The 12,690-nt window shown below is 36.7% G+C and overlaps 1 pseudogene across 1 annotated transcript; it reads right to left on the bottom strand.

Moving 5' to 3' along the window:
* Window positions 1-8,519: 8,519 nt before the first annotated feature.
* On the bottom strand, window positions 8,520-10,736 carry LOC148850262 (F-box protein At1g47056 pseudogene; annotated as a pseudogene). The gene has a single exon (XR_016099511.1). The product of XR_016099511.1 is annotated as an F-box protein At1g47056 pseudogene (transcript).
* Window positions 10,737-12,690: the final 1,954 nt, after the last annotated feature.

Raw genomic sequence — 12,690 nt, 5'->3', positions numbered from 1 at the left:
TTTATAGACTATGAAATTCAATAAATAAGTAATACTAAAATAACTAAACAATGATATTATTTAAACAGATAAATAATATTGTAAATAACTAATTTTAAATATTTTAAGTATCAAAAAATTAATAACTAAATCATATTTTAAATATTATTTAAAAACAAATAAAATAGATTAAATAAAGAAATTGTGTAATTTTTTCTCAAAAATGCAAAAATAATTATAATAGATTTAATAATATTTGATAATAAGAATATAAAATATAAATAATTTAAAATTTTTAAATATTATTGAAATAATAAAAATAGATTAAATAATTCAGAGAAATTGAAGCTTTCAAATAACAAAAATAGATAATAACTTTCAAAAAAAATGTTTTAATAGATATTAAAAATATATAATAATAATTACAATTATTAATGTACTAATATTAAAAACACTATTTCACTTATATCAATTAATAATTCTAGAAAATAACTTTTAGAAAAATCATATTTATTAATAATAATTTTAAAATCTTAAACTATATTTAGTATATACTTATATATACTAAAATTTATATTTGTTGTTTTTTAGTAATTATTTATTGTATTTTTTGTGATAAATATATTTTCAATAATTATGTATAAATCTATTTTTGTTTTGTTATTTAATAAAAATTTTCAATAATTATTGGAAATTAAACTATTGTTATTTATTAGAGATTAAATTATTAGTTTAGCTAAAATTAAGAGTGTTCACGGGTTTGTTCGGTTCAGTTGTAGGTTGTTTGGCCAACTAAATTGACCTAGCCGAGTTAGGGAGTTGATCACCCGAAACCAATCATTAGTGAAAATCAGCCAACTCGGGTTATATTGGTTTGGATCAATTTTCGGTTTGGTTGGTTGGTTCAAAAGGTTTAAACTTAAAAAAATAAATAAATTTAAAAATTATAGTGGTATTATTAAAAAAATAAATTAAAAATTATATTTACAATATAAAATATTTTAGACTAAGGAATATGAGAATTTTCTTACTTTTCCATATTAAAAATTATATTTAATATATATATATATATATATGGTCGAGTCAGTTTGGTTTTTGTCAATTTACAAATGGCCAAACCGAAATTGACCCGACCTGGTTAGGTTGGGAAATTGCTGAACCGAAACCCACCAAAAATACTAGAAAACCGACCAACTCAAGTTGAATTGGGTCATGTTGGTCGATTTCACTGATTTGATGAACAACCTAACTTAAATTAATTATTGTTGTTTTTGTATTGTAAAAAAACTATTAAAAGTAGTATAGAAAATATAACTAATTATTAATTGTTTAAAATGTTAAAATATAAAACAATTGTGTACTCTTATGTGCTTTTATTGTTTAGCTTTCACTTAACAAAGCCCATGCATGGCACGAGTCCTTGTTAGTATGATCCCAATTCTATTCATTTGTGTTTGAATTTGAATGAATTGCATTTGGATATTGAATACTATAAATAAATTAAACTAAAAATGACTGATATTGTGTTTCAATAATAAAATGATTTTAAAATTATTTGTATGAAACTTTGAACCTTATATGGCTACAACGATTTAGGAAGTGTTCAGTTAATGGTTACATGTATGTATGTTCTGTTTCACAACGCTTTAAAACACGACTCAGAAATGGAACCGTTCTGGCCACCGGTTTTTGGATCGACGGTCCAATTGTTTGGTTCAAATGGATGGCCCGTTCTGACAAATAAATCAAAAAAATAATTAAAATTAAAAAAAAAAAGACCAAAATCATTGAATTGGTCAATGGTTTGACCACTCGGGTCAACAGGTTGTTGACTTTTTCAATGGTTTTTTACCAAAACCGGGTTTGGGGGAAAACGGAACCGATTACCTGGATGGTTCTTGAGACGAATGGTCCAACCGTCTAAGTCAGCAGCAATTCAAAAACCTTGTTGTTTCATAAATGCAACCAATATTATAAAGGATATTTTCTTTCTTTTTTTTAAATAAGTGTTACACAACAGGGGTAGCCCATCTCCCAACCCAAACCCCTTGCCTATTGGTTGTAGCGAAGTCCCGGCTGCACCTGGGTTGGGGCTACCCCTACCCCCCTTCAAAAGATATCAAAAAAAAACAAAACCCAAATGTAGGTGGGATTAAATCCCAAATCTCCACTATGACTAACAGGATACCTTACCAACCAACTGGTTAGTACCTTGCTAGTTTTAGATAGTCCTCTAGATTAGTCCAGATCTGCTACCAACAGACTATTCTCGCATCCCTACCCACAAAACACCACTTCTGTGTTAGGAACATCTTGTGGGTAGGAGATTCTACCCATTTCTAAAACTAGCAAAATCCTCATTTTTTAGGAAGATAGCTTTTAAACACAAAGACATGGTTCAGGAAGAAGGCTGATGCTGCCATGTGATTTTGTGTATCTTGGGCCATACCTATATTGTAGAAAAAATAATTATTAAATTATATATACTTTTTAACATATTATATGTATTTTTCACATACTATATATTATTTTAAATATATTATATTTATCCTTTAACATATTATATTATTGTTAATATATGATAAATAAGGCTCTGTTTGGTTTGTGGGAAGATTTGGGTGGGATGGGAAAGTGTAAAGATGTACACTTTTATTGTTTGGTTTTATATATGGGAAAATAATGGGAAAAGCATTATAACGAGCTACTTTTTCGTTGGATTCATATAAGGTGAAGAGAACTCCATGACTGCAACGGCGATCAAAGAGAGGGAAAATGAGGGAATCAAAAACAATGGATGATCGGAGAAACTAGTCAAAACCAATGAAACGGTTGCTGGAGACGGTAGGAATGATGGAGTATAGTCGTTGTGGAGTGCTCTATTTCACCAAGAGGAAGACGAACAGTAGTTTGCCAGCAGAAAGCAAAGATGATGAACAGTGCCGCTGATCAACCATTGGAAAGCAAAAAGTGTCGTCGGAGACAATAGTTCGCCGGCGGAAAGCAAAGATGATGAACAGAGAGGTACTAGAGGGTAAATGATCCTGGTCACCGCCGTTGGTATTTCCTTTGTTCGTTGTTGAGAAGATGATGAATAGCACTTTTTTTTTGTGAAAAACAAGAGACAGAAGAAGAAAAAAGAGAAGAAGAGGGGAGAGAGGGAGGAAGGGAGTGGCTGAGAGGGGGTGCCGCCGCCGCTACTCTGCTTCTGGGTTCGAACAGGAAAGGGGAGGTAGCAAATCGCCGATGGTAATGGAGAAGGCACTGGTTCTCTCCCTCCTCTGTTTGTTGTCGATGGTAACAGTGGTTTTTCAAATTTTTCTACCGGGGTCGCACGGTTTTAATGTGACCCCAAATCCACAATTTTGGGATCTGACATCCCACATTTTTCTCATCCCATCCCTCTATTTCCCTCAAAACAAATGAGAGAAAAAAGAATATTTTTAGAATATTCCCTTTTTCTTATCCCCATCCCAAACGGAGCCTAAATGACTAGTTAAATGGTGAATGATGAATTGCTTCTATCCATGTGAGCGAAAGAGCGAAATGAAGGGGAATAACACATTCCAAGTTTCCATTTACCGCTCCATTTGATTGATTGAGATTTGCTGTGGTTATTGTTAGGGCTGCAAATGGTATTGGCATCTCATTGTCTGAATTTGATTTTAATACCACTAGGGGTGACCTAAATTAGATTTGTTTATAATTAGATTAAATATAGATCCACACTTTATCCTATCCAATTCGATTTGATTTAAACATGGATCCACCCTAAAGGGGTGTTCAATTTGTGGTTCAAGTAGATCCACACTCTGTTCTTTTGGCCCACTTGTTATTAAGAAAGTCCGTTTAAGTATAATATGTATATATACTCACATTCTCATCAAAACGGGGATGGTGGGGCCAGGGATTCACAACCTGTTAAATCCATCAGCGGCAAACCGGAGAGAGGAACCCTAATTATAAACATAATTGTTCATGCTGTAAAAGTTCTCTTTTTTTTACTTTTCTTTATTAAAGCAATGCAGTGCAGGATCAGGGCTCTCAAGTGAAGAACCACACTTTTTGACCTTTGGAATCTCCTTTATTTTTATTTGCATTTGCTTGTGAGTCGTGAAAATCATTACCATTTGCTGAATCTGAAAAGCATGGATGGATACACAAAGCACATCATGTGAACATTGAAACTTCGTGATGATATATGCCCAGTCTTTCAACAGACAGCTAACACGCCAATTTGCATACGTGATTGTCTTGATGTACACCGTGTGGCGGCCATGGCTATAGCTTTGCTTTGGTTTACTCTTTTGAGTCCTGACCGAATGGGCTCCAAGAATCTCAGACTTGTAGAGCAAACCAGATGGAACAACACCTACCGCTTGCTTGGACCTGAAACAAGTGAGCAGTTCAAAAAGCTGCACGGATCTTGGAAGTTGGAACCACCACCACAAGTCCACAACATCCACAAGGGGCGTTTGTGTCTTGCACGCCAAACATGTCACCTACAGAAGAACACACCCAATACAATAAATGGTGACCAGCATTGTCAGCTTTTGTCTTCCCTCACAGAAGAATATATAAATTAGTGTCCCCACCAAGACAGTACACTAGGTACGTTCTTCCTAGAATGAATGATACACCTATCCAAGCAAAGAAGCGACATACCACACCCTGTAGCCTCCCCCTCCCATCTAACACTTCATTTCAGCTCTCTAGTCCAATACTAATATCAGCATCCAGTAATGAAAGCCATACATATATGTAGAACATTCACCGACTCTAGCACTTGTAGTAGGATCCCAAGCCCCCCAGTCATTAAAACTATGTTTTCTTCCTCTGTACCAAGTAAAAGTATCATATAAGCAAACAAATAGACATTGGGGAGCAATTTTCAGCTTTGCAGAGATCTGAGCACCTAAGAGTCTAAGACTCATCTGCTCGGCAATCTAATTGCCAAAACAAAATACAAATAGACATGGAATTATAAACAATTAATAAATTATATACTCTGATAGATTCTTTTTTCCTCTTCATGCCATTTTAGGATGACATCCTGGGAGTCCATGGAACCACCAGAGTACTTCACACTTCTTCCCACAATCTAATTGCCAAAACCAGTCTATGTGGATAAAAATTCCAGGTTAGTTAAAGTCAAATGAGAAGAATAAAGAATCCAACAATACTAGAAAAATTATTACGTAGCTCCTAGGCTCATGCTGCTTGATTTACTGTATTTTCCAGAAAAAAAAAAAAAAAAGGTAGGTAAGTAAATAAAAGATGCATTGGGTAGTAAAAGCCAAAACAGCCAAATCAAGCAGCAGAAAAACAATTTCATCTACATAATGAACAGGACCCTAAGGTGCTAATTGAACTATGGAAAAACTAATGGAGCAACCAAGTCATCTGACATCAACATCCTAAAGCAATTTGTCCTTCAATGCAAAGATAGATTTGGTTGTAAGTCAAGTGGCCAACATCTTCAACCGTCCACATAATCATTACTTTAAGTAGTAAAACCTCCAAGGAAAAACATACAACCAACAAATGCAGTACTAATGGGGGGAAAAAGGATACAGAGTAATGACCACAATTTCCTGAATTTGATAATCATAAAGAAATTATCTAAGAAGTTGAAAGGAGAAAAAAAAAGGATAAAGAGTAATTACCACAACTTCCCTACAAACATTTGAATCAGAAGGAAATAAACCTCAAGAAGAAACGAATATCAGCAATCACAAGTTGGAGGAGCAGAACCAAAGGAAGTCCTCAGACTTGTTTTTGAGGAAAGGCTAAATCAAGTATCATCACCATCATCACTACCACCATCTTCATAATCATCTTATCATCACCCAAGCCCAATTCCAGTCTAAATAGGACCTTATCTTCTGTTAAAGCTTATTACAATGTGTATTTTTTAGAAATTAACAAACAGTTAACTGTCAACAAAAATGCATGATCACAGTTCTAATTATATAAATATCAAAACCTAATCAGTTTATATGACAAGCTATAGCAAATAAAGGGCTGACTTAAAGTAATGTAATACATTAACAGAATTCAAACGATACCATTGAGAATACAGAAAAGGTAGATCTACAAACTTGGGATCAAATGATTTAAACTTGTGGAAGTGAGAAGGGCTTGTATGTAATATGATATATAACATAGAATTGAAAATGCATTCTCATTTTCTCATACAGGTGATCCCTTTTTGCACCACTACCAAGGAATGACAGATTAAGAGTCTAAATTCAATACTATCCCCATATATCTGCTTAACAAGGTTTCCAGAACCATGCAAAACACCTAAGAATTTGTGCTTCATTTTCTCATACCCTTGTTTATAAGTAGGAAGGTCATTGTACGGATATTCCCACCATCTATTCAAGTATTCAATCATCCAACAAAGAGGTATAACCCATTTGAAATATGCAATTCAAACACATGCCATATACCAATGCTTCATGGATTCTCAAGGAATGCTTGTACATAACATTTTCCTTTCTCTCCTTAGGCTTAGTTTAGAAGGAGTACAAATACAAATTTGTAGTGTGCAAAATATTGTATTTTGTATGTACTTGCACTGTACATATTTGTATTTGTACTCTTTCCAAACTGAGCCTTAATCATTTCATACCAGGGAACAGCTAATGTAAATGATGAATGTTATTTTTCCCATACACCTGAGTAACAGATATGGAACTTTAAAACCTTCTTCTATTGATACATTATGTTAGAATTCAAAATATATGGACAATTTCATTAGTATTTACCTTTTTACAGATATGCCTGCAAGTCCATGTTTTCTATCTTGCCAAATCAACTCCTAGACATGTGTCAGATTTCAATTCCTGTCACTGTGTCCATGCAATACTACTGTATAGAAGTAACATAGTTGAGAGAATTGATTGAGTTACTGGGATGAGATGAGAATTAAGAAAATCCTGGTGATTGATTCCAGTTGCTAGGGCTTGAAATCAAATCCCCCACTGATATAAACAGAAGAGCTTTCAGTATGCACTGTAGTTTTATAATGCAAGAACCCCATGACAACTGCCAGTACCCTTAATTACCATTTCACTGCAATTGCTCACATGCATGTTTCTATGTGTAAAACTATTTACGTGCATGTGCATGTGCATGTGCATGTGCTAGGTACAGAGCAACTGAGCAAGTATATGCAAAGGGATGTACCATATACAATGTGCATAACATGGTCAGATGTATAGGATTCATAATCAAGACAAAAAAAAAAAAAACATAGAACAGGGGATAGAAAGAGTGGCCCCTAATTATGTCCCCAAGTATGACTTTGCATGGACAAAAGTCAATCCAAACCTTAGGCAGGACTCATGTTACAAGATAATCTTCTTTGACAACGATTCCAAACGATTATAGAATATGCTAAGTTTGACAGTGGTAGATGACATGCAACACGAAACAACACTATCAAACCTAAATAAGGCAAATGATGATGAATCAGTAAATATGGTTAATTTCATGTGCATATTTTGAGTTACAAACATTACTGAAGTAATACAACAATAAAAATAAGAGAAACCATAAAACAAATAATATAATGGAAGGACATGGTAAATAAGATATTGTATGTCTTTCATCATACTATGCAGTAGAAGTTTTAATTAGTATTATAAATTCAATTCATTTGAATGAATATGATGTGATTTTTTTTTTCACACCATGCTTTCAAGCCAGCTACAAGAGGGGCTTTCTGTCATTTTCAGTACTGTGCCCAACTCAATGACATTTCCCTATAGCATTATCAAATTTTTTAAGCCAAATCTTCTAACATGGAAAGAGGTTTACACGGAGAAAAACATTGAGCTATTTCAAACTACAAGTGCAGTTTACCACATTTAAAATACCATACATTAACAGAACAATGAACCTCTTTTTACTTTATCAGCAAGAGACCAGAGATTTCAATGAGGGGAAAAAAGAATGGGAATATAAAATGGTTAGAATACAAAAAGACCCCTCCCTGATAACATCAACCAAGGGATAGCCTATGATCCTAACCTTCCCCCAACATGCACATGTACCCAAAAAGAATAAAGCAAAAATACGAGACTCTTAATTGCATCATCTCACTTTACAAAAATATAAAGCAAGTTAGGTTCCAATATCATGTTGCTGTGTAACTTAACCAAGTCCAACAAACAGTTAAGAATATACAACAAACATTCAAATCTCTGACCCAGTGGAGAATATACAATAAGCTCGTGTCAGCAATTAGCATCATAAGGATCATATTCAAACGCATTACCTTGTATGCATAAGACCTGCTATGGATATTTCGACCAGTATACATAATCATCAATGAATAGAGCACAGATATAATCTAAATGTTGTAGCCATCCTGCTAAAGCTGTTATTCATATGCCCCACAAGCAGTTGAGTAAACCATGTTTTCTTGCAGATAAAGACAAAAGAGGTGCATCAAGAAAAGGAAATACATAAGAATGAGAACTTCTGTAGAAGCTGTCTAAAAAAGAAGCACAGAAACACATGAATACAAGATATAATCAAGCAAGAGAAAACTGAAAATTTCTTGCAGTTGCCATTTCCAACAGCAGGGTTTCAATTTTGAAGGACAACACACGATACTAGAAACAAGGAGAACATCAACAAATAATACAACACAAAATAATGTTAACGCATCAGGTGCTTTTTTTCCTCCTTCAACCTTCTCTGCAATTTCCCACTAATTGTTGCGGGAATTACTACTATTGTTTGACCATCGCCTGAAGGTGCAGGCTACGAAACTCCTCCCAGCAAAAATGCCTAACCTCGACTTGAACATTGTTGATCGACCATGACTGCTCGATGGAATATCAGCAGCATTGACTTGGCCGACCACTGGAGGAAACTCGGTACCATTTTCCTGGGCTCCACCATCACTAGCACTGGCGTCCTGATGTTCAACATCACCAGTGTCCAAGTTGACAGCCAATGACCCCCTGCATGCTCTCAACCATTCCGCACCCTCAGAGGTTACTGCCCGGCACTTCTTGACCTTCACTTTGACCAGATTAGGACAACCGTTAGCAAGTGCTTCCATACCATGGTCCGAGACAGGGCAGCTCTTGATACAAAGCTTCTTCAGTGCGATGCATTTGGCAGCAATACACGATATCTCCGCATCACCAATCGTTTCACTCCCACACAAAGCTAATCGCTCTAGATTCTGGCAATTGGCTGCAAGCAGCCCCAAACTCAAAGAAGTGGGATTGACACCTATTAGAACCAATTCCTGAAGGTTAGGGCAGCGTTTAGCAATGGCAATAAGACCCTCGTCGCCTATCCTATTTGTCTTCCATCCGTCGATGTGAAGCTTCCGCAGGAGCTTGCAGCGATCAGCGATAGACACAAGGCCCGCATTTGTACACTCTGGAATCTTAACAAGGTGCAAGATTTCCAGATCCAAACAATTTGAGATAGCGGCGAGGCCAAGGTCGCTAACCTGGAGCTTCTCGAGATGGACTTCTACCAAAGCAGTAACTCGATTTGCAATGGCTTCCAGAAGCTTATCCCAATCCCCGGAACAACGAAATAGTTTTAGGGTCCTAAGATTCTTGGCACAGACGATAAGCGGTCCAAAGCACTGGCCATTGTAAAGCTCTTTGAGGCATATAGTTCTGAGGGACGAGGCCGCGGCACCCGGCCCGATAGGCTTGGCAGCGGTCCCATCCGTGATGCCACGGAGGCGCTTCACCGACAACTCTTCGAGAGCAGAACAGTGATCTAGGATGGCATTCATGCCCTTAGAACCAAACATGCAGGAGCCACAGGAAAGCTTCTTCAAACCCTTGCAGTTCTTAGCGAATGCCTCCATGCCTGCGTCGGTCAACTCACGGCAAGCGCGAAGTTTGAGTCGTGTAAGGTTTCGGCAACGCAAAGAGATTTGGACAAGAGCCTCGTCGCCGATGCTGACGGATCGTCGGTCGCATTTCAATGCCAGTTTGGTTACAGCATCAAACCGAGAAAAAATAGAGGGAATCAGAGGTTGTAGATCGGATTCCGCCTTGAGCGATAGACGGTGTCGGCTCTGTCCTTCGACTCGAAACCATCGCCGACAGACTAGAGAACAGCTTTTACGGTCGCCGGAGCCAAGGGACTGGAAAATGCAGGCCAAGCATTCATCGGGCAGATCAGAAATGTAATCACAAGTTCCTGCGACATTCCTCGGAATCTCGGGATTCAGCTCGACTTGCATCGGCGAGATAACAGGCGTGGATCTATTCTTGGTGCGATGGCTGTAGTTGGTATCGCGGCGGTCTGACGCCGATGGGATTCCGGCAGTCGAAGACGACTGGCCCATCCACAGCGATCGTAGTAGAAACGTTTTTCTGCGTCCGCACCCTCACCCTTGTTATCCTATAATTCCTATTCGCTGCGCAGAGCAGGGGCTCCTCCTCCTTTCCTTCTTTGCTATCTTGGTCTGTCGCACAGACGGACTTGAAGTTGAATTTAATTTTGATTTTTTTTATTTTAAAATGAATAAAAGAAAAGAAAATGAAAATTAAAGTGGGCCCCTTCATTGATGATGATGAGAGAGGAAGGTGTGTGTGTGGGTGGGCAATTGCCCCGTCAACTAAGAAGGGCGCGTCTTCAGCACCACCAGGAGACAAGTCTCGTCTCGGTGCACCTTTTGCCTTTGGCCTGTGGCTGGCCGGTGTTCTCTCATTTCTACCGCGGATTTCTTCCTACTCCCAACTCCCAACCAATCTGTATTCTATGAACTGTCACACCCCCTCCCCTCTCTTATTCTAAGCAGGAGAGCTTTAAGTCAATCAATGGCAGTGGCGGGCGGCCAGATAGGACAGTAGGTGAGATTTATATATATATAGAGAGAGAGAGGGGGGTGTCTGGAGTCTGGACCGACCATCGGGTGCTCTTCATTCTTCAATCTTCAGCGATTCGGGATGACAATCTAATGGCCCCTCCACTCCGTCCGAGATCCATTTAATTGTAGTCAAACGAACGCGATATGTTTCAGTTTTCCGGGAATGGTCGCACCCTCCGTGGGAATTTCTAATTTAATTTAATCCATACTACAGCATCATTATAGCTACGTAGTTAATGGTCAAAGCTTAGCTTAACTACTACTACACTCACCATTTAGCTTCACAAATCACAACAACGTAAAGGTATTCTTGTACTTTAACTGATAAGATCGTGTGACCCTTTGGCCTTTAGAACATCATGTCAGTCATCGATGTAGCTTATTGCTACATAAACACTTAGGCTGTGGTGCTTGATAAAAATGATAATGTTGATTCTAAGCAACGACAACAGGCCTAGAATTTCGGACAGGATGCCGATTCTTGAATCAACATTTTTGACGTCTCTTGAATCATCGTGTGAGACTTTGAGACTTGAGACATTGAGTGTGGCACAGGCACATTGAAAACAAAGGGCAAAACAAAAACGAAAGCATGATACTTCTTTTTCTGATATGTCACGTCTTTCTTGGAACAGGCCCTTTTCAATTATAAAAATAAAGTACTTTAAAACACCTAAATCAATATATGGTCTGCTCCAAACGTGTTTTTGACAGAATAATGCATAATTCGGGGATATTACACTCCTAATTCATCAACATCATGAAGCATTACAAGTCGCTAGGGGCCCTTAGGGGTGTTCATCAAAAATCGAAAAATCGAATCAAACTAAGAAAATTAAATCAAAAAATGTGGTTAATCGAATTGATCAATTTGGTTTGGGTTTGGTATTTTTGAAAAACCAAAGGATCGATTTGATTTTTGGTTAACCTACAAAAAACGGTGGTTAATTAAATCGACTGGTATATATATTTACTTGTATATTTTATATATTTTTATATATTATATATAAATATATACATATATTATATTTGTAATAATCTATTTATAAATATATTATATATTTTTATAATATTTATAATATATTATATATCATTTATTATTTATAATATTATATTATACATATATTTATATAATATATGTTATAAATATAAAAAACCGAATAACGGAATCAGTCAAAAATTGAAACCAACGAACCGATTAACCAGTGGTATGGGTTCAGTTTACAAAAACTGCCCATGGTTCGGTTAACCGAAACGTGGACACCTCTACTTGCCTCTCAATTTGTCATTTGGTGATGGATTTTATCGTAATCAGCATGGTAAATGACTTGGGGTGTCAATTGGACTAGATTTGGTCCAATCCAATGAATGTTTTGGACCAATTTGGACCAATCCAATTCAATGTTTGGACCATCCAATCTGTTCAAATTCATTTTGATTTAGATTGGTTTCAACCCAAACCCGGTCCATTGACACATATATTCTTATCTTATATCAATGGACCAGATATTGGCTTGATCCACCAATCCAATATACATTTGTTGCAGACAGATCAGGTCCAATCCAATCTAATAAATATTTTGGATTGGATTGGTTCAATCCAATATGTCTTGTTGGTTCATCCAATTTGTCCAAATTGATTTTGGACTGGACGAGGTCCAATCCAAAACTGGTCCATTGACACCCTTAGTAAATGGTACATTTGCAAACAAAATAGTAGGTCGTTGTTTGGACTTTGGAGGAATCAATTTATCAAATTCATTTCCTTTAGGCTATGTTTGGTTTGAAGGGAAAAAGTAGGGAAAGGAAGGGGAACCTACAAAAGGCTTGTAAAGGTTTCCCTACAT

Source organism: Nelumbo lutea, chromosome 5 (assembly GCF_056320005.1).
Source record: "Nelumbo lutea isolate HS-2025 chromosome 5, American lotus-T2T, whole genome shotgun sequence".
Taxonomy (NCBI): Eukaryota; Viridiplantae; Streptophyta; class Magnoliopsida; order Proteales; family Nelumbonaceae; genus Nelumbo; species Nelumbo lutea.
The sequence above is the reverse complement of the archived record's forward strand: the minus strand, read 5'-3'. Positions and strand labels throughout refer to the sequence as shown.